A 22,349-nucleotide genomic window follows, 5' to 3' on the forward strand; every position below is an offset into this window, starting at 1 on the left:
GTGTAGTATGTTCACCCAGTGGAATATTCACTGAGTGGAACACTTAGGAGAAATGAAAATATCACTAATGCGGATGAGTCTCAAAGACACAATATCACACAACCATGTGACTGTACTTAATGCCACTGAATTGTGTGCCTAAAACCCAGCTAAAATCATAAAATTTGTGTTATGCAATTTTACCACAATAAAAAATATATAAGCAAGCAAATAACACCATACTATTGAGCAATATTGAGGGAAGAAGGCAGGCTACAGAAAAGTACATGAGTAACATTCCATATATATAAAGTACACAAACAGGCAAAACTAAACAGTTTGCTGTTCAGGGATACACACATAGATGGTAGAACTGGAAAGAGAAGTTAAGGGAGTGATGGACACAGCCCAGAGCTGGTCCCGCCTGTTGGGGAAGGAAGGGTATGATCAGGAAGCTTCTGAGGTTCTGCTAATATTACAATCTTAGCATAGGTTTTCAATATTGTTAAAACTGGATAGTATCGGGGCGCCTGGGTGGTGCAGTCCGTTAAGCGTCCGACTTCAGCCAGGTCACGATCTCGCGGTCCGGGAGTTCGAGCCCCGCGTCGGGCTCTGGGCTGATGGCTCAGAGCCTGGAGCCTGTTTCCGATTCTGTGTCTCCCTCTCTCTCTGCCCCTCCCCCGTTCATGCTCTGTCTCTCTCTGTCCCAAAAATAAATAAACGTTGAAAAAAAAATTAAAAAAAAACCAAACTGGATAGTATCTTGTATATTGGATATAGTTCACAATGAAAAGAGTTAAGAATATAAATTATATAAAGGTATTTATATAAATGTATAAATAAAATGTCTGATAAAATAAACTGCAAAGCTACTTTAAGGGGACATGCCCTCAACCTAGTCCACCAAGTGTTCCAACAGAAAAAGCCTTGTGGAAAATGGACTCATGATTCAAAGAAAACACACCTGAAGCAGTTTGACCTTCGTCTAACTCAATCATTAAAACCAAATATTTGGGGCCAACCTGGGAGGCTCAGTCAGTTGAGCATCTGTCTTCAGCTCAGGTCATGATCTCAGGTTTGTGGGTTTGAGCCCCACATCGGGCTCACTGCCATCAGCCTGTCAGCGCAGAGCCTGCTTCAGATCCTCTGTCCCCCTCTCTCTTCCCCTCCCCTGCTTGTGCTCTCCCCCCCAAAAAATATTAAAAATACCTCAAAACAACCAAATATTTGAACTTAGATTCAGATCTACCAATCACTATATATAAAGTATTGAAGCAAGAGTTTGTAAAAATGAGACAGACACACTAAAACAGTGTTCTTACTAAATATTTCTGAATATACTTATGTTGTATAAAATTTTGTTATATATTACTATTTTAGTGGGAGCAAAAAGATCTTTTATGTTGTAAATAAGTAAAAATAACATATTTGTTTTCCGCAACTTTATCTCCTTTTGTATTTAAAATATTAGAAGTGAAAATGGAAAAAACAAATGAAACAATTCTAGATAAGCCTCAAAATCCCTTTGATCAGTTTTCTCCTCCAGCCTTCGTTCTCTCTCTGCCTGCTCAGAGGTATCACTGTTTCAAATTAGCAACTATTCTTCCAGAACTTTTTCTAAACAGACAAATAAATTATATGTGTATATGTTTTATTATTTTAGGAATGTTCATGACCAAAAATGAGGGAAGATCCCTTTCTCTTGTTACTCTGTATGGTAATAAACAGGTTCTTTTTTTAATTTTTATTTTTAAATGTTATTCGTTATTTTTTTATTAAAATTTTTTTAAACGTTTGTTTATTTTTTGAGAGGCAGAGAGAGAGCACTAGCGGGGGAGGGCAGAGAGAGAAGGAGACACAGAATCCAAAGTAGGCTCCAGGCTCTGAGCTGTTGTTAGCACAGAGCCCGACGTGGGGCTGGAACCCCGGGAACTGCGAGATCATGACCTAAGCCCAAGTTGGTCACTTAACTGAGTGACCCAGAGGGCCCCCCTTAAAAAAATCTTTTTTTAACGTTTAAATGCTCATTTATTTTTGAGATAGTGTGCACACGAGCAGGGGATGGTCAGAGAGAGAAGGGGACAGAGGAGCCGAATCCTGCTCTGTGCTGATAGCAGCAAGCCAGATGTGGGGCTCAAACTCATGAAACCATAAGATCATGGCCAGAGTCGAAGTGAGACGCTTAACGGACTGAGCCACCCAGGTGGCTCTTTTTATACAGCAGAGAATGGAAGAGCACAACCTCTGCAGACAGACATCTGTCAGCAAAAAATCAGGTGGATCTTTCTAGCAGAGTCTTTTGTTTTTTCTTTTCTTTTCTATTTTTTTAGTCTCTTTTCTTAAAATTTATTTTAATGTGTATTTACTTTTGAGAGAGAGAGAGAGCAAGCAGGGGAGGGGCAGAGAGAGAGGAGACACAGAATCCGAAGCAGGTTCCAGGCTCTGAACTGTCATCATGGATCCCGATGTGGGGCTCCAACTCACAAACTATGAGATCATGACCCAAGCCAAAGTTGGATGCTCAACCGACTGAGCCACCCAGGTGCCTCTAGTACCCTTTATTTTCTATTTAAATATTATTAAGTGATAATCAAAGATTTCTTACTCTGATCCCAGTCCCTCTCCTACTGAGGACCCTCTCCTTGAATTTGTCAGAGCAGGGAAGATCCCTTGTCTCCCAGGAGGTGGGTGAAAATCCTCATATGTAGCAGGTGGTCATTACTTCTCCCTAGCAAGGTCTTACACCCCTCTTTCATACCTGAGATAATTGACGGTGAGGACACCTGATTTTAACTTTTCCTTTCTTATTTGGGGCATGGCAGTTTACCTCTTTTCTCTAAAGTAAATATTACACAAGCCGGCAGCAATTCTCCTAATACAGAATAAGATATAAAGTCTGAGGAACAAATCATCCATTGGTTTTCGCCACTTATTAGAAAATTATCTCATGGGGGACGCCTGGCTGGCTCAGTTGGAAGAGTGTGCGTGACTCTTGATCTCGGGGCTGTGAGTTCGAGCTCCACACTGGGTGTAGAGATTACTTAATACGTAAAACTTAAAAAAAGAGGCTAAAAAAAATCCCCAAAACAAAAAACAAAATAAACAACAAAAAAATTATCTCTTGGAAGTGAAACAGTCCCAAGCCTGGCGATTTTATGCTCTTCATGTGTTGCTTTTAAAGCTCATCTTTGTCCAGATGAAGAAAAGATTCTTTTTTTTTTTTTTTTTATGTTTATTTACTTATTTATTTAGGCTATGCACTGAGCGGAGCCCTACGAGGGGCTCAATCTCATGACTGTGAGATCAAGACCTGAGCTGAAATCAAGAATTGGGCACTTAACCGATTGAGCCACGCAGGCACCTGGGTAAAGGATTCTTACTTGGCCTAGCATCTCAGCCTGCCCCTCAGAAATCTCCAAGGGCTTCTTCCACACTAGTGTTTTGGGTTTTGTTTTCTCATAAGTGATATATATCATTCTAGAATTTGCTTTTTAAATCCAATAACATAGCTTGGAGATCATTTTATGATATAGAGCTACTCATTTTGTTAAATAGACAATGCATGTACATAGGGTTTTTAGCCATTCTCCTGTTCATGAACACTCCCCTGCCCAAAACATTTCATTATAACAAATGGTGTCGTATAAACGTTTCATACCTCCCCGTGCATGTGGGAGTGTGTCTTCAGAATAAATACTGGGCATTGGAATTGCTGAGTCATAGGGTATGAATATTTTTCACTTTAATAGATACTGGCAAGTTGCCCTCCAAAGTGGCTCTACCAACTCACACACCCACCAGCAGTGGAATGAGAACACATATTTCCTCACATCCTGCCAAATTTCATATTAGCAAACCATTTCTGACAATCTAATTGGGGGAAAATGCTGTCTCATTGTTGTCTCCGTGTATGTTCTTTTGATTGCCAGTGAGGTCAAATGTCTTCCACAATTATTGGCCGCTTGTATCTCCTCTTTTGTGATGTCTTTATCCTTGTGACGCCACCAGTGTTCTAAAGTCCACTCTTGGCTCTTCTCTACAAAATCCTCTGCTTTGTGACCCAACCTTCAGGGCCTCTGCCAATCCTGTGGATCCCTTCAGATGTTCGCCATCTCCCTAGGAGCTGAGAGAAGCCACCTGGTGGCAGGGGAAGTCATTCTTGTCCCCCCACCTTAATAAGCCTCAGGACATTTCAGATCTGCTCAAAGGTGGTATTTCTTAGCTCATTTGGGAGCTGGATGTTGGGACTTGGCTGACCTTTATTTAGACTCCTCTGTTTCAGCACCAGATGCCTTCCTAAGATCTATACTGACCTCGAGCCAAGACTGAAGGACTCCTTGGTGCATGTTGACTCTTTTTAAGTTGAGATAAAATTAAACATTTTAATCATTTTATAACGGGGGTGCCTGGATGACTCAGTCGGTTAAGTGTCCAACTCTTGATTTTTGTTTCAGGTCATGATCTCACGGTTGTGGGGTTGAGCCTGGTGTTAGGCTCTGTGCTGGGTGTGAAGCCTGCTTAAGATTCTATCTCTCTCTCTGTCTCAAAAAAAAAAAAAAAAAAAAAAAGTTCAACTATTTTATATGTGCAATTCAGTTGTGTTTAGGATTTTCACAAAGTTGGGCAGATAGCACCACTATCTAATTCGAGAACATTCCCATCTCTCCTAAAAGAAACCCCATACTCATTGACAGTTAGTCCCACTTGTTCCCTCCCCTCTCTGCCCTCCTCCACCCCCCCAAACCATTTTCTGTGTCTATAGATTTGCCTATTCTCACCATTTCATGTAAATGGAGTCATATAATATGGGGTCATTTTTATGTGGCTTCTTTCACTTTAGCATCATATCTTCAAATTTTATCTATGTTGTAGCATGTAACATCAGTACTTATTCCTTTTTATGGCTGAATAATATTCCATTGATGGATATACCACATTTTGTCTATCCATTTATCAGTTGATGGACATTTGGGTTGTTTCCACTTTTTTGACTATTATGAGTAATGCTGCTATCAACATTCATGTTGATACAAGTACAGCATGTACAAGTTTTGTGTGAACATATGTTGGGTATAACCTATGATTGGAATTGCTGGGTCATATAGTAACTCTATGTTTAACTTCTTTTTTTTTTTTTTTTTTTTTTAATTTTTTTTTCAACGTTTTATTTATTTTTGGGACAGAGAGAGACAGAGCATGAACGGGGGAGGAGCAGAGAGAGAGGGAGACACAGAATCGGAAACAGGCTCCAGGCTCTGAGCCATCAGCCCAGAGCCTGACGCGGGGCTCGAACTCACGGATTGTGAGATCGCGACCTGGCTGAAGTCGGACGCTTAACCGACTGCGCCACCCAGGCGCCCCTATGTTTAACTTCTTAAGGAACTGACAAACTAACTGTTTTCCATAGCAACTGAACCATTCTGCATTCTTATCGATGGTACATGAAGATTTTAGTTTCTCTACATGCTTACCAACACATGTTAATTTCCATTAAAAAATTAGACCTACCCCAGTTAGAATGAAGGGGTATCTCATTATAGTTTTGATATGCATATCCCTAAGACTAATGGTACTTAGCATTTTTTTATGTGCTTACGGACCATTTGTATATCTTCTTTGAGAAATGTCTATTCCTTTGTTCATGTTTAAATTGGATTATTTGTTGAGTTGTAAGAGATTCTTTATATACTCTGGATACTAGACCCTTATTGGATATATGATTTGCAAATATTTTCTCCACTTGATGGATTATTTTTTCACTTTCTTGGGAGTAGCCTTGATACATAAAAGTTTTTAACTTTGATAAAGTCCAATTTCTTTTGTTGGCATTTTTTTCTTATGATTTTGGTGTCATATGAAATTGTTGTCTAATCCAAGGTCAAGCAGATTTATATCTGTTTCTTTCTAACATTTTTATGGTTTTAGCTCTTACATTTATTTTTTTGATTGATTTTGAGTTATTTTTTTGTATACACTTTGAGGTAGGGGTCCAACTTCATTCTTTTGCCTGTGGATATACATTGTCCCGGCACTATTTGTTGAAAAGGCATTTCTGTTCACATTGAATAGTCTTGGCATCTTTGTTAAAATCAATTGGCTATAGATACATGGGTTGACTTCTTGAATTGATTCCATTGATCTATATGTCTCTTTATGTCAGTACCACACTGTTTTAACTACTGTAGCTTTGAAGTAATTTTTGAAATCAGAAAGTGTGAGTCCTCTGACTTCTTCTTTTTCAAGATAATTTTGGCAATTTGGTGTTTCTTGCATTTCCATATGAATTTTAGGATTAGCTTGTGTCTATTTCTGCAAAACAAGGCAGTTGAAATTTTTATAGGGGTTGGATTGGATCTGTACATTAATTTGGGGGAGTATTGTCATCCTAATACTAATAAGTCTTCTAATCCATGAACACAAGGTATCTTTTCTTTTATTTAGGTGTCTTTTACTGTCTCTCATCATTTCGTAGTTTTCAGTGTACAAGCCTTACACTTTCTCCGTTAAGTTTATTCCTAAGTATTTTATTCTTTTTCGTGCTTTTGTAAATGAAATTTTTGTCTTAGTTTCATTTTCTAATTGTTCATTGCTCGTGAAGCATGTTGGCTTTTGAGAGAGGCAGTGGTTTTCCCCACAGAGTTGGAAAGGGATGCCTTGTGCCGTAGGCGTGTTGCTATCACACCCTGTGGGCCATTGCTTGGGCTTGCTTGGAACTTATCTGAAGTCACAGATGGAGAGTTTGATTCTGTGATGCAAAAGGGAAATATATCTGACTCATCTTCCCCACACTCCCTCTGCTTCTGAAGCCTTCCTCAACTGGGAGAGGAAGAGAGTGGGTTGGTGGCCAGGGCTTCCCCTTCTCTTACAGCTGCTTCTCCTGACCCTCTTCACCTTCATGGTTTTAAGGGCACCGCTGAAGTTATTCCTGAAGAGCAAGGGCTGTGACAACCTTCTCTCTCACCTGCAAATTGGGCCAGAATCTTTCCTCCTTTGGTGAGCATCTTGTCCATAGAGGAATGTTGAGGGTGATAGGCACAGGCAGAGTCCTGGAGGTTGGGAGGGGATGGGTCAGAGGAATCTGGGAGGGGGTATAAGGATCAACCAGATGGTAAAAATTTGAGAAGTGGAGGACCAGTCAAGGTAGATCTGTGCTGCCTAGGCTGTGTCCAAGGCCATTTCTCTTCTCGATCACTTGTTAGCTGGGCCAGTGACTCAAGTTGTGAGTCTGTTTCCACTGTAACATGAGGATGCTGAAGCTTGCCTCACAGGGTAGATGTGAGCGGTCAAGTGTGGTAACATGGGGACACACCCTGCCGAGGGCTTGACACAGAAGGTGTTAGTAAATACTTCTGGGAGTAGGAGTTGATCATCAAACTCTTTTCCTTCTAGGGGTTGGGGCAATGTGAGAGCTCAGGATTCCTGAAGTGTCACAGAGCTAATAATGGAAGGGAAAGGGTGGAGAAATCCTTCAGGAAGAGGTATAAGGAAGGCCTGTGGGACAAATTTCTCCTTTACTAGAGCTCAGAGTTAGCAATGGGAGCTTTAGGATGGGCAATGTGGAGGATTCTGGGGCTGAGAAGACCCCATTACATTTCATGCCATAGAAATGGGACAGGCTGGCTAGGGACAGTTGCAAGAAGTAAGATGTTGCAAGTTTATATGTTTTATATTTGAGAGCATAGAAAAATAGGCTATGCGTAGTTACTAGAATTTTAAACAAATATTAGTTTATTAAAGTAATCAATGTCAAAATCTAATTTTCTGATGCTTTTTAAGTTTGAATTACAATTTTTATTCTATTTTGAATCTAAATAAATTTGAAAATCTTACTTATTGCTTTTCTTTAATTGCAGCCTATAGATTTTGTTTGATTATTTATAATATAGTAAAACAAAGGCAACGATCTTCACTTTTGGGAGCACATTTTTATTGTGGTAAAGTACACATAACAAAATTCATCATCTTAACCATTAAGTATACAGTTCAGTGGTATTAAATACATTTACATTGTTGTGCAACTATTACCATCTATTATCATCTTTATAACTTTCTTCATCTTTTAAAACTGTAACTATATCCATTAAACAAAAGCTCTCCATTCTCCCTTACTCCCAACCCTTGGCAACCACCATTCTACTTTTTGTCTTTATAATGTTGTCTATTCTAAGTACCTCATGTAAGTGGAATCATACAGTATTTGTCTTTTTGTGACCATATGACTTTCAGTGTATTTTTCTTTTATTACCTATGCCTTTGATGTCATATCTAAGAAACCATTGCCAAACCAGTGTTGTGAAACTTTCTTCCTGTGTTTTCTTTGAAGATTTTTACTGTTTTAGGTCTTACATGTAGGTCCTTGATCCATTTTAAGTTAACAGATGAGGGTCTAACTTTGTTCTTTTGCATGTGGACATCCAGTTTTACCTGCACCATTTGTAGAAAAGACTGTTCTCTCCCCATTGAATGGTCTTGGCACCCTTGTCAAAATCATTTGAAAAAAAAAACGTATGTACAAAGGTTTATTTCTGAGCTGTCTATTCTGTTCCATTGGTCTATGTTTGTCTTTATGCCAATACCACACTGTTTTGATTACTTTAGCTTTGTAGTAAGTTTTGAAATCAGCAAGTGTGAGTTCTCCAGTTTGTTCTTTTTCAAGATTGTTTTTGCTATTTGGGTCTCTTGAGATTTCACATATATTTTAGTGTGGGTTTTCCTATTTCTGCAAAAAATATCATTGGGATTTTGATAGGGATTCCATTGAATCTATAGATCACCTTGTGTAATATTGATATTTTAACAATATTAAGTCATCCAATCCACAAACATGGAATGTGTTTTATTTATGTCTTTAATTTCTTTCAGCGATGTTTTGTAGTTTTTATTGTACAAGTCTTTTACCTCCTTGGTTAAGTTAATTCCTTAGTATTTTATTCTTTTTGAAGCTATTGTAAATTAAATAGGTTTTGTAACTTGGTTTTTTAGATTGGTCATCGTTTGTGCATAGAAATGCAAGTGGTTTTTGTGTGTTGACTTTGTATCCTGCTACTTTACTGAGTTCATTAGTTTTAACAACTTTGTGTGTATGTAATTTTTAGGGTTGTCTACATATAAGATCATGTCATCTGCAAACAAAGATGATTTTACTTCTTTTTTCCAATTTGGATACTGTTTATTTCTTTTTCTTGCCTAATTGCTCTGGCTAAAACTTCCAGTACTGTGTGAAATATAAGTGGTGAAAGTGGGCATTCTTTAGGTAATTTCTTGTTGTAGAAGACAAGCTTTGAGTCACCATTGAGTATGGTATTTTTGTGGGCTTTTCATATATGGACTTTATTACGTTGAGGTAGTTCCTTTCTATTCTTTTTTGGGGGGAGGTATTTTTATCATGAAAGTGTGTTGATTTTTGTCAAATGTTTCTTCTGCATTAATTGAGATGATCATGTGTCTTTTTTCCCTCTTCATTCTGTTGAGGTGTGGCATATTACATTGATTGATTTTCATATGTTGAATCAACTTTGCATTCTAGGAATAAATCTCACCTAGAAGATTATGGTGTATCTGAAGATTAAGATTGGTGTATGGTGTTTCTGAAGATTAAGAAGATTAAGGTGTGTACACCTTATGGTGTATCACCTAGAAGATTATGGTGTATGGTAAGATTATATCATGGTGTATAATCCTTTTTGTTAAAGTTTATTTATTCATTTATTTTGAGAGAGAGAGAGAAAGAGAAAGACAGAGGGAAGGAGAGAGAGAATCCCAATCAGGCTCTCTGCTGTCAGTGCAGACCCTTACATGGGGTTTGACCTCATAAACTGTGAGATCATGACCTGAGCCTAAATCAAGAGTTGGATGTTCAGCCAACTGAGCCACCCAGGTGCCCTTATAATCCTTTTAATATGCTGAATTTTATTTGCTAGCATTTTGTTGAGAATTTTTTTTTTTTTTTTTGCATCAATGTTCATAAGGGATATTGGTCTGTAGTTATCTTTTCTTGTAATGTCTTTGGCTTTGGTGTCTGGGTAATATTGGCCTCATAGAATGAGTTAAGAAGTGTTTCCTCATTAGGGCACCTGGTTGGCTCAGTCAGTAGAGCATGTGACTCTGGATCTTGGAGTTGTGAGTTCCAGCCCTATGTTGGGTGTAGAGATTACACCCAAAATAAATCTTAAAAAAATAAAATCTTAAAAAAACAAAACAAAACAAAAAAAAAGTCGTCTTCCCTCCTCTTAAATTAAAAAAAAAAATTGAGAAGGACTGGTATTAATTCTTCTTTAAATGTTTGGTAAAATTCATCAGTGAAGTCACCAGGTTCAGGGCTTTTCTTTATTGGGAGATTTTTTTTTTTAAGATTTTATTTTCAAGCAATCTCTACACCGAATGTGGGGCTTGAACTCACAACCTCAAGATCAAGAGTTGCACACTCTACCAACTAAGCCAGCCTGGTGCCCTGTTGGGAGATTTTTGACTACAGATTCAATCTTCTTACTAGTTATAGGTCTATTCAGATATTCTAGTTTTGGGTATGTCTTGTGTTTCTAAGAATTTGTTCCTTTCATCTAGGTAATCCAACTTGTTAGTGTACAATTGTTCATAGTACTCTCTTATAAGCCTTTTTCCCCCTGTCAAATAGGTAGTAATGCTCCACTTTCATTTCTGATTTTAGTAATTGAGTTTTCTTTTTCTTGTAGTCCATCTAACTAAATGTTTGTCAATTTTGTCGGTCTTTTTGAAAAAACCAAGTTTTGGTTTCATTGATTTTCTCTATTGTTTTTCTATTTCCTATTTAGTTTATCTCTGCTCTAATCTTTGTTATTTCCTCCCTTTTGCTAGCTTTGGGTTTGGTTTGTTCTTTTTTTTTTTTTAAGTTTATTTACTTATTTTGAGAGAAAGAGACAGAGAGAACAGGGGAGGGGCAGAGAGAGAATCTCAAGCAGATTCCATGCTGTCAGCACAAACCATGAGATCATGATCTGAGCCGAAATCAAGAGTTGGACGCTTAACTGACTGAGCCATCCAGGTGCCCCTGTTCCCCTTTTTCTAGTTACTTAAGTTGTAAAGTTGGGTTGTTGATTTCAGATTTTTCTTATTTTCTTATTTAAAAAATTTTAAATGTTTTATTTTATTTTTTGAGAGACAGAGTGTGAGCAAGGGAGGGGCAGAGAGAGAGGGAGACAGAATCTGAAGCAGGTTCAAAGCTCTGAGCTGTCAGCACAGAGCCCGATGTGGGGCTTGAACCTGCAAATGCAAGATCATGACCTGAGCTCAACTGACTGAACCACTCAGGCACCCCATCTTCTTTTCTTTTTTTTTTTTTTTTCAACGTTTATTTTTGGGACAGAGAGAGACAGAGCATGAACGGGGGAGGGGCAGAGAGAGAGGGAGACACAGAATCGGAAACAGGCTCCAGGCTCTGAGCCATCAGCCCAGAGCCTGACGCGGGGCTCGAACTCACGGACCGCGAGATCGTGACCTGGCTGAAGTCGGACGCTTAACCGACTGCGCCACCCAGGCGCCGCTCTTATTTTCTTTTTAACGTGAGCATTTACAGCTATAAATTTACCCCATAGTACCACATTCATTGCATCCCCCAAGTTTTGGTATGAACCTTTTGGCTAGAACCACCATCTTCTGGTAATTTGCCAGAATGACCAAAACAAAGAGAAAGAGGAGGCACCTGCTATACGTTCTCTAGGCCTTTTAGAAAACAGAGTTGTTCCTTTGGCCACTAGCACGTGAATCTACAAGAAAGGTGATATTGTAGACATCAAGGGAACGGGTACTATTCAAAAGGGAATGCCCCATGGATGTTACCATGGCAAACTGGAAGAGTCTACAATTTTGCCCAGCATGCTGTTGGCATTGTTGTAAACAAACATGCTTACAGGGTTTGATTCTTGCCATGAGAATTTTAATCTACGTGTTGAGCTTAAATATTAAGCACTCTAAGAGCTGAGATAGCTTCCTGAAGCATGTGAAGGAAAATGATTAGAAAAGGAAGGAAGTCAAAGAGAAACCTACTTGGGTTCAATTGAAGTACCAGCCTGCTCCACCCAGAGAAGCACACTTAGCTGCTGGAACCCATTACCTATGAATTCATGGCATGATATATATATGTATATATATATATATATATATATAGAGAGAGAGAGAGAGAGAGAGAGAGAGAGACTCTAGACTCTAAAAATGTTTCTCTTAATTGAGAAGTGTGATATTCCCTCTCCTAAAGAAAATTTTAAATCAACACACACACACACACACACACACACACACACACACACCAAAAACCAAAGTTTTGGTATGTTGTGTTTTTTTTTGAAGTTTACTTGTTTACTGAGAGAGAGAGAGAGAGAGAATGAGCAGGGGAGGGTCAGAGAGAGGGAGAGGGAGAGAATCCCAAGCAGGCTCTGCACTGTCAGCACAAAGCCTGATGTGGAGTCGTGAACCATGGGATCATGACCTGAGCCAAAACTAAGAGTCAGACACTTAACCAACTGAGCCACCCAGCCACCCCTGTTGTGTTTTTATTTGCATTTGTGTCTAAGTATTTTCTAATTGCACTTTTGATTTCTTTTTTGATCTATTTGTTGTTTAATAGTGTATTGCTTAATTTCCATAATTTTGTGAATTTTTCAGTTTTCCTTTTGTTATTAATTTCTAACTTCATCTCATTATAGTCAAAAAAGATAATTTGTATGATATCTACCTTTTAAAATCTATTGAGACTGGGGCACCTGGGTGACTCAGTTCGTTGAGCATCTGACTTCAGCTCAGGTCATGATCTCACAGTCTGTGAGTTTGAGCCCCGCGTCAGTCTCTGTGCTGACAGCTCAGAGCCTGGACCCTGCTTCGGATTCTGGGTATTCCTCTTTCTCTGCCCCTCCCCCACCTACACTCTGTCTCTGTCTCTCTCTCAAAAATAAATAAACATTAAAAAATTTTTAAAAAATCTATTGAGACTTAATGTGTAACCTAATATATGGTCTATCCTGGGGAATGCTCCATGTACACTTGAGAAGAATGTGTATGCTATTGTTATTGGGTAGGGTGTTCTATACATGTCTGTTAGTTCTAGTTGGTTTATTGTGTTGTGTAAATCTCTGCTTTCTTACTCTCTGGTTGTTCTACCCATTACTGTGAGTGGGATTTTGAAGTCTCCAACTATCATTGTAGAACGGTCTATTTCTCCCTTCAGTTCTGTCAGTTTTTGCTTCTTATATTTTGATCGTCTGTCATTAGGTGTATAAATGTTTATAATTATCATATCTTCTTGAAATATTGAACTTTTTATTAATATATATTAACCTTTGTCTTTTGTAACCTTTTTTTGGCTAAAAGTCTGTTTTGTCTGATGTAAGCATAGCCATTCTTGTTCTCTTTTGGTTATTTATTTGCATGAAATATCTTTTTCCATTCTTTCACTTTCAATCTGTTTGTGTGTTTGGATCTCAAGTGATTCTGTTATAGACAACATTGAGTCGGATCATGTATTTTCAGCCATTCTGCCAATCTCTGTCTTTTCATTGGAGACTTTAATCCATTTACTTTTAAAGTAATTACTCATAAGGAGGGGTTTCTTTTGTCATTGCCCTATATGCTTTCTATATGCCTTATAGCTTTTTTGTACCTTATTTCCTGAATTTTTCTTTGATTAAAGAATTTTTCTTTGATTAAAAAAAAATTTTTTTTTAATGTTCATTTATTTCCAAGAGAGAGAGACAGAGACAGAGCACAGTGGGGAGAGGAGCAGAGAGAGAGGGAGACACAGAATCAGAAGCAGGTTCCAGGATCTGAGCTGTCAGCAAAGAGCCTGATGCAGGGCTCGAACCCACAAACCACAAGATCATGACCTGAGCCAAAGTCGGATGCTTAACCAACTGAGCCACCCATGCGCCCATATGCTTAGTTGATTTTTATACAGTGAAATATTTAGTGAAATGATGAAATACTGTGGTGAAATGAAGCTTGTATTTAACATCCTAAAGTTATAACACTTTGGTTTGAACTTATACCATTTTAAATAGCATACAAAAACTCTACTCCTTTACAGCTCATCTCCGCCCCTTTCAGTTGTTGTTGTCACTTTTTATACATTGTGTACCCCAAAACATAAGCTGATCTTTATTTTAAGTTTATTTATTTATTTTGGGGCTTGGACTCATGAGCCATGAGATCATGATCTGAGCCAAAGTCAGATGTTTAACCGACTGAGCCACCCAGGTGCCCCTAAACTAGTAATTTTTTTAACTGCATTAGTTTCTTACATTATGTAGAAAACAATATTTGTTTGTTTATTTATTTATTTATTTATTTATTTATTTATTTATTTATGTTTTCATTTATTTTTGAGACAGAGACTGAGCATGAGCAGGGGAGGGGCAGAGAGAGAGGGAGACACAGAATCTGAAGCAGGCTCCAGGCTCTGAGATGTCAACACAGAGCCTGATGTGGGGCTCAAACTCACGGACTGTGAGATCATGACCTGAGCTGAAGTCAGATGCTTAACTGACTGAGCCACCCAGGTGCCCCTAGAAAACAATATTTGAAGTCACAAACCAGAAGTTAAAGTAATATAGCTTTTCCACTAATAGTTGCTTTTTTCTTCAAATGTATTGATCTCTTAAATCAAAGCAAAAAGTGAAGCTATAGACCACTCTTATAATACTAACTTTTATAATTGCCCATGTATTTACCCTTATTGAGATCTTCATTTCTCTGTACAGCTTTGAGTTTCTGTCTAGTGTCCTTTCTTTTCACCTTGCCAGACTCCCTGTCTTTCAGGGCAGGTCTAGTGGTCATGAAGCCCCTCAGCTTTTGTTTACCTAAGAATGTCTTAATTTCTCTCTTACTTTTGAAGGATAGTTTTGTTGGATATAGTATTCTTTGTTGATTTTTTTTTTCTTTTAGTACTTTGAAGGTATTGGCCCATTGCCTTCTGGCCTCCAAAGTTTCTGATGAGAAATCTGCTGATAATCTCATTGAGCACCCCCTTTATGGGATGATTTGCTTCTCTCTCACTGCTTTTAAGATTCTTTTTGTTTTTGCTTTTTAAAAGTTTGATTATATGTGTCCTGGTATGGGTCTCTTTGAATTTATCTTACTTGGAGTTCACTGAGCTTCTTGGATGCTGATATTTATGTCTTTCATCAAATTTGGGAAATTTCCAGCCATTATTTCCTTAAATATTCTTTCTTCCCCTTTCTTTCTCCCCCTTGGCCTTCTGGACCCCTTTGATGCATATGTTGATTCTCTTGTTGTTGTCCTACAAGACATCATTTTTTCCCCCTATTCCTCAGACCTGATAATTTCTATTGATTTATCTTCAAGTTCATTGATTCTTTTTTCTGCCTACTCAGATCTGCCTTTGAATCCCTCTAGTGACATTTTCATTTCAGTTATTGTACTTTTCAGCTCCAGAATTTCTTCATGGTTTCTTTTCAAGTTTTCTATCTCTTTGTTGAAATTTCCATTTTATTCAACACTATGTTTTCTTGACTTTCTCCACATCTTCCTTTAGTTCTTTGAGCATTTTATCTTCCATTAGGTCTTTTTCAGAGATAGTTTCTGTTGATCAATTTTTTTTTGGAATGGGCTATACTTTGCTGTGTCTTTATATGTCTTGTGATTTTTTTTTTTTGGTTGAACATTGGACATATGAATCTAATAATGTGGTTAACTCTGGAAATCAGATTCTTTCCCTTCCTCAGGGTCTTTTTTTTTTTTTTTTTATTGTTGTTAGCTTTCTCTGCACTGAGTATCAGCCTGAGATACAAACTTAAAGTTTTGTCAGATCTTTTCTCAGCCTTTCCCTGGGCATACATTGTCACTTTCCAGTTTTCCCCAAATATGCAGTTGTTTTTAAATGTGCTAGTTGTCAGTGTCTGGCTCCTGAAAGGGGAAAAAAGTGAAAAATTAAGGCAGGAAGGGCACTAGCCTTTTAAGTCCCCTTGACAAAATTTCATCCACAGAGGGAGCACTTTGCAACAACTGGGGGAGTTGCACAAACAGAGCCTCCTGCCTCTTTATCTGCACCTCTCTGACCAGAAGCAGCAGTTAGCTATCAGAGCATAGATTGCTGATATTTATAAGATGGTGTCTTTTTTGCCTGGCCCAGCTCCCCCAAGCTGTGTGCAACCTGCTCCAAGAACATGTGCACAGCTGCCTGTCATGTGGCTAGGGACAGGGAATGGATAGTTGCTACTGTGATAGTAGCTGAAATTGACCAAAATTAACCATAATTTACCATCCAAGTCTTTCCCTGGAAGTTGAAGGCCTTCAACAGACTCCAAAACAGCTACACGATTCTGCCAGTGCAGATGTTGTCTAGGAGAGGAGCCAGATTTCTGGTGCTTTCTATGCTACCATCTTCCTAGAATCCCTCCAATAATCTTCACTTTTTTAACATTAACATTTGATTAACTTAAACTGAACAGTCTGAATTCCACGAACAATTTCAACTACAACTATAGCCCACTGAATGTTTTAAATATTTTAAATTACATATCTAAATCTCAAATATCTGGTTTTCTTTTGGAGTGCTTAGATGCATGACTGGATAAGCGTATTGACACTAACAAGAAAAAACTTCCTAAATACTTAAATGGTTTTTGTAAGTCTAATAAACATTTAGGCATAGTGGATCATAAGTTCCCTCAAACATGGTAATTCTGTTTATAGTAACGCCTTTTACATGCTTGAACTTAGAATCACTAATCGAAAATCAGTACACATTTTTTTTTATTTCGGATTTTTATTATCACTTACAAATTGTATTTTCTCCTCTGATTTTTTCCATTTATTTGTTTGTTTGTTTTTTACTTATTTATTTTGAAGTATAATTGACATACAACATTATTAGGTATTTCAGGTGTACAACATAGGATTCAACCTTTGTATATATTATGGAATGATCACTTCAATAAATCTTACCATCTGTCGCCATACAAAATTAATACAATATTATTCATTATATTTCTTATGTTTTATATCATGTCCCAACGACTTAATTTAAAACTGAAAGTTTGTACTTCTTGGCCCCCTTCACCCATTTTGTTTTCCCCCCCAACCCTCTCCCGACTGGCCACCACCCATCTATTCTCTGTAACAATGAGTCTGGGTTTTGTTTTGTTCTGTTAGCTTTGTTTTTTAGATTCTACATATCAATTCCACGTTTTTAATAAAATAATGAGGCTAATCTTATAACACTACTATGTTAAATTCTTTTAAGCATTACCAAAGCTTTAAAAAAAATTTTTTTAATGTTTTTATTTATTTTTGAGACAGAGAGAGACAGAGCATGAGCAGGGGAGGGGCAGAGAAAGAGGGAGACATAGAATCGGAAGCAGGCTCCAGGCTCTGAGCTGTCAGCACAGAGCCTGATGCGGGGCTCGAACTCACAGACTGTGAGATCAGGACCTGAGCCGAGGTTGGACGCTCAACCGACTGAGCCACCCAGGTGCCCCAAGCATTACCAAAGCTTTAAATACAAAGTATACATAGATTTTTCCCAATGATTCAAACTTATTTGAAACTTAGCATGAGTTTGATTTGCTGCATCACTTTTGATTTTTAAGAAAAATTTTTTTAATGTTTATTTATTTTTGAGAGAGAGAGAGAGAGAGAGAGACAGAACATGAGTTAGGGAGGGGCAGAGAGAGAGGGAGACGCAGAATCCAAAGCAGGCTCCAGGCTCTCAGCTGTCAGCACAGAGCCCGAAGTGGGGTTCGAACTCTCGAGCTGTGAGATGGTGACCTGAGCCAAAGTCCACTGCCCAACTGACTGAGCCACCCAGGCGCCCCACTTTTGATTTGTATCAGTGAAGGTTTGTCCTGAGAAGAAAAACCACTATGGGTGACATGGAATAAGGAACTGGTGATGGATCTATGGATGTCTGTTACCTCTGCATCTGTGGTGGGCCTGAAATCGTCACAGGTCAGTGGGGAAGAAATACTGGATGTGAAGTTGGGGAGGGCAAGGGCCAAGTGGAATCTGTATCTGTCCCTCACCACCCCAACCCTGATGGTCTGGGATGTCTGCACAGGGACCTGGTGATGCATACATGGAGTTAGAGCCTGAAGGAAGTTAGATGGAAGAGATCTGACAGGAGCTGGAGGCCCTGTGGGACTGGCTGCTACCCATGCCCACAAAGTGAACCAGAAGAGTAGCAATGAGATACAAAAGCTGCAGCAGTCCTAGCACTCCAAGCTGACCTTTACAGCATCATGGCTGCTGCTTCAATTCTGCCTTTCTGCCTTTCCGACCTCACGCACAGTTGTCTTGTGGCCAATTCTAACCTTGAGTCATCCAAAAAATATGGCTTCATCATAGCTAAGCTGACATAGTACAAAGCCACCTTGTTAGTTCCAAACCTTCTTGGAGTTCAAAGGACATCTCTCCACTTAAAGCAGCAGTTTTCCTATCTCCCGTGGATGATGTATGACCATGATCTGTGATTACTATCTCAAGATGGCTAAGTTGTCTATTTGCCAGAGACTTGAGGTTAGGATGCCAGACCTAGGGCTTGCAAACGATCTAGGTGAGTCTTCTCGACTTAAATGTTTTCAACTCCATTTATAAATGTAATATTTTTGATTTTGTCTAAGCTCATACTCTTCGGATGGGCTTAGATTTGCTTCCTGTCTTCTGTATCCAAACTGCACCCTCACTAGAGTACATGGCAGTGTGGGATCCCCACTCAAGCTGCAGCTACTCTTGGTAATTCTTCCCTTTGGCCTAAGTAAATATTGATCCTTTCCTTATTCTTGTCTGAGTGGGTCACTACTATAGAGATGTTTGAATGACATCCCATCTGCATAACCTACAGGGCTGGGTTCATAACCTGGAAATCATACTAAGGACTTCAAGCACTGGGTTCAGATCCTTCGGAGCCCCAGGAGTGACTCCAGGCAGGGCATGGAGAGCAGAAGTGTGTGCACTATGTATATCCAGGACCAAGATCTTCATCGGGGTCACCTCTAGGGAAGGGACTGAAGTCAGCAAGAACCACACACAGACTTTGCAGGACCCCTGCAGGACACTGGGTGTGGGTAGAAGGGCTTTATGGACCAACTGTATAACCAGGAGCTCAAGTTTTGGCTCAGTGCCTGGGGAACTGCTCTTGAGTCCTACTGAGCCTAGAAAAGATGCTTGTTGCCCCATCTGTCTGGGCTTTGAGTGCCACCTTGTGGTGGAATAGTGATTCTGATCTTCAGAGGGTCCCATGCCCTCACAGGAACCCAATCTTCTGGCCCCAAGGCCATTACTATTAAAACACAAGGGCGGAGGTGTCAGTCATTTGACATCTCCCCCAAAGCTTTTCTGTGTCTGCGGTGCAGGCTGGGTTTCAGTGAGTCCTAGGGATTTGGGGAAGCCCCTAAGTGAAGTCAACTGATAAGAGGGGAGGGACTTAGTTCCAAAGACTCCAGTCTGTAGTTGTTAAGGATTCTGTCTTTAATAAAATTCCAAAGAATGTGCCAGAGTATTATGTGATCTTAAAAGCCCCTGTACTTTCCAGCCTATTTTAGCCCAGGCTGCAGACCAGTGGCTCTTAGCTCTTTTGGGGTCAAGGGCGCTCCTCTGAGGATCTGAAGAGAGAGGTGGATCTTCCTTCAGAAAATGCACAAGCATACAATATTGTGAATAGAATTTCAGGGAGTCAGTGAACCCTTTGGGATCCAGGAATGCCTACGGTTTGTAAAACCTCTACTCTAGACGGCTGCCTCTGTTAATATTTCAGAGCCTTTATGCCCTCAAATGATGTGCTGTCCTTCAGAGATTAACAATGTCCACGTAAGGACGAGACATCTGGAGACAGAGAAAGGACATGGTAAAATTTCTTCTCATAAGAGAAGTAACATCATTAGCTTCAAGATGTATAAGGAGCTGTCTTGTGTTGAGAAACAGATGTTCCTTTTGTGAAAATGTCTGAGAAAGACAAGTGATGGAAATAGATGATTTACATAATGAGGTAAAAGGCAAACCACTTTCTGAAAGGGTCTCCTAAGGCAATTCTTTTTTTTTTTTCTTCCTTCTAATGTTTATTTAATTATTTTGAGAGGCTCCTGGGTGGCTCAGTCAGTTAAGTGTCCAACTTCGGCTCAGGTCATTATCTCCCAGTTCAGGGTTCAAGTCCTGCGTCGGGCTCTGTGGTGACAGCCCAGGGCCAGAAGCCCGCTATAGATTCTGTGTCTCCCTCTCTCCCTGCCCTTCCCCTACTCTCTTCCTCTCTCTCTCAAAAAGAAATAAATATTAAAAAATTAATTATTTTGAGAGAGAGACAGAGACAGAGAGAGAGACAGAGAGAGAGAGAGAGAGAGAGAGGGACCACGTAGGGGAGGGGCAGAGAGAAAAGGAGAGAGAGCAACCTAAGCAGGCTCCACACTGTCAGCACGGAGCCCCACTTGGGACTTGAACTCATGAACCATGAGATCGTGACCTGAGCCAACATCAAGAGGGGGCTGCTTAACCGACTGAGCCACCCAGGTGCCCTGGAAAAGAGGATTTTAGAGTTGGCAGGAACTTCAGGCATCTGTTATTCGGATCCCTTTATTCTCAGACAAGCAACATGAGGACCAGAGATATAAAATGTCATTCATTCATTTATTCATTCATTCAGGCTTATTAATCACTTCCTGTGTGTCAGGAATTGGACTTTGCATGAGGAATAAAAAAGGAAAAACACTGAGGATAATCTACTGGGGTAGAGAGGTATATAGGTAAACGGCCATAATCCAATAAGATTAATCATTTTAATGGAGGCTATTCAAAAAGCAGAGGAAGCTTACCAAAACAACAACAACAACAACAACAACAACAAATCCAATACATCGGCTACAGTAAGATGACTTTACAGAGGAGGTAGCTTTTGAATTTGCAACTCGATGGATGAATGGAGGTTTGCTAGGTGGCCTAGCTGTGTTTGTTGCAAGCTTCAGCAATGGTATCCAGGTTGGTCAATGCAATATGGTGCCAGGCCAAGGGAGGAGGGAGGCCTAAAATCCAGCCTGCGCTCCACTGAGAGGAAGAGGCATCTTTTTTTATTTTGCACAAAGGCACAGTATGGGCCTCCAGTTCTGCGATGCAGGCAAAGGCATAGAAATGTAGAAGAGCAGGCGTGTCTTGAGAACGATTAGTTCTGCGAAGCATTGGCTCAGCATTGCTAGTGTAAAAGTAGAGAGTGAGAGGTGATGAGACCTGACAGGTAACGAGGGCTTTGTCCAGGACCATAGCTTGGAGTAGGACCGCTGGGAATGAGACCTGGGCGTCTTCCTTCCAGACCATTGACCTTTCTGCAGCACCAAATTGTCTCTGCTTAGACTGTGAGCTCTGGGCTGGGTGCTGGTGAGCACACAGTGAGGAAGACACACAGGCCTTGACTGCGGGGTTTGCAATCCGGGAAAAGGGCAAAATCTTTGAAGAATAGGAACAGTGAAATGTGATAAGGAGCAAACAGGAGAAGAAGGAGCACAGGACACAGACTCAGGACCCAGAAGCGCTTTGCCTCAGGCCACAGACCAGGCCCTGAGGAGGATTCAAGGTTGGGGCTGTCTGACTTCAAAGCCTTAAAAATGCCCACGCTCTTTAACTCAGCAACTCCAGTGCTAGGAATTTAACCTAAGGAAACAAATGAAGATGTGTTCAAGGTATAAGGATGTTCTGTGAGAATTTTTTTATAACAACAAAACATTAACAAAAGGACAAAATCTAAATGTCCAACAATAAGAGATTGGGTAAGTGTATTGTATTAAAAACGATAGACTATCAGGGCCCCTGGGTGGCTCAGTCGGTTGAGTGTCCAACTCTTGATTTCCGCTCAGGTCATGATCCCAGGGTCATGGGATCAAGTCTCGCACTGGGCTCACACTGAGCATGGAGACTGCTTAGGTTTCTCTCTTTCTCCCTTTCTACCCTTCTCCCCTCCTCATGTGCGCTCTTTCTCTGTAATTTAAATATTAATAATAATAATTAATAGAATATAAAATAGCTATTAAAATGATGTTTTAAAAACTATATTAATAAGGAAAATGGCTCAATACTTTATTGAATGAAATGAGCATATTTAGCTACATACTGCATGATATTGTTTTTATGAAGAGACTGAGGAATTTATACCTGGTAGGGCATAGTAGTGAGTAACCTAAAGAGATGTGATGATGGGTGACTTTTATTTTATATATATTTTGCTAACCTGAATCTTCCGAGTTTTTCCTAAAATGAATAGGTCTTACTTATGCAACAACAACACATAAAGTTATAACAGAGTATTTTACAAAGAGTTTCGATCTCCTCCCTGGTAAGATGGGGGTATGTTAGGATTAGATACGATAAAGCATTTAACATTCAGCACAGGGCTTGGCATATAGTTAAGCGTC

The 22,349-nt window shown here is 39.5% G+C and overlaps 1 long non-coding RNA gene across 2 annotated transcripts in view; it reads left to right on the plus strand.

Moving 5' to 3' along the window:
- The first annotated feature begins 4,023 nt into the window (after nt 1–4,023).
- Nucleotides 4,024–22,349, plus strand: part of LOC147579373 (uncharacterized) — a 270,292-nt gene continuing 251,966 nt past the window's right edge. For both annotated transcript variants that reach the window (XR_015253854.1, XR_015253853.1), the window contains exons 1-3: nt 4,024–4,187; nt 6,886–6,972; nt 9,506–9,632. This is a non-coding gene — a long non-coding RNA (uncharacterized LOC147579373). The remainder of the gene's footprint in view (nt 4,188–6,885; nt 6,973–9,505; nt 9,633–22,349) is intronic.

Source organism: Puma concolor, chromosome B4 (genome assembly GCF_028749965.1).
Source record: "Puma concolor isolate L17-30 chromosome B4, mPumCon1.1.hap2, whole genome shotgun sequence".
NCBI lineage: Eukaryota > Metazoa > Chordata > Mammalia > Carnivora > Felidae > Puma > Puma concolor.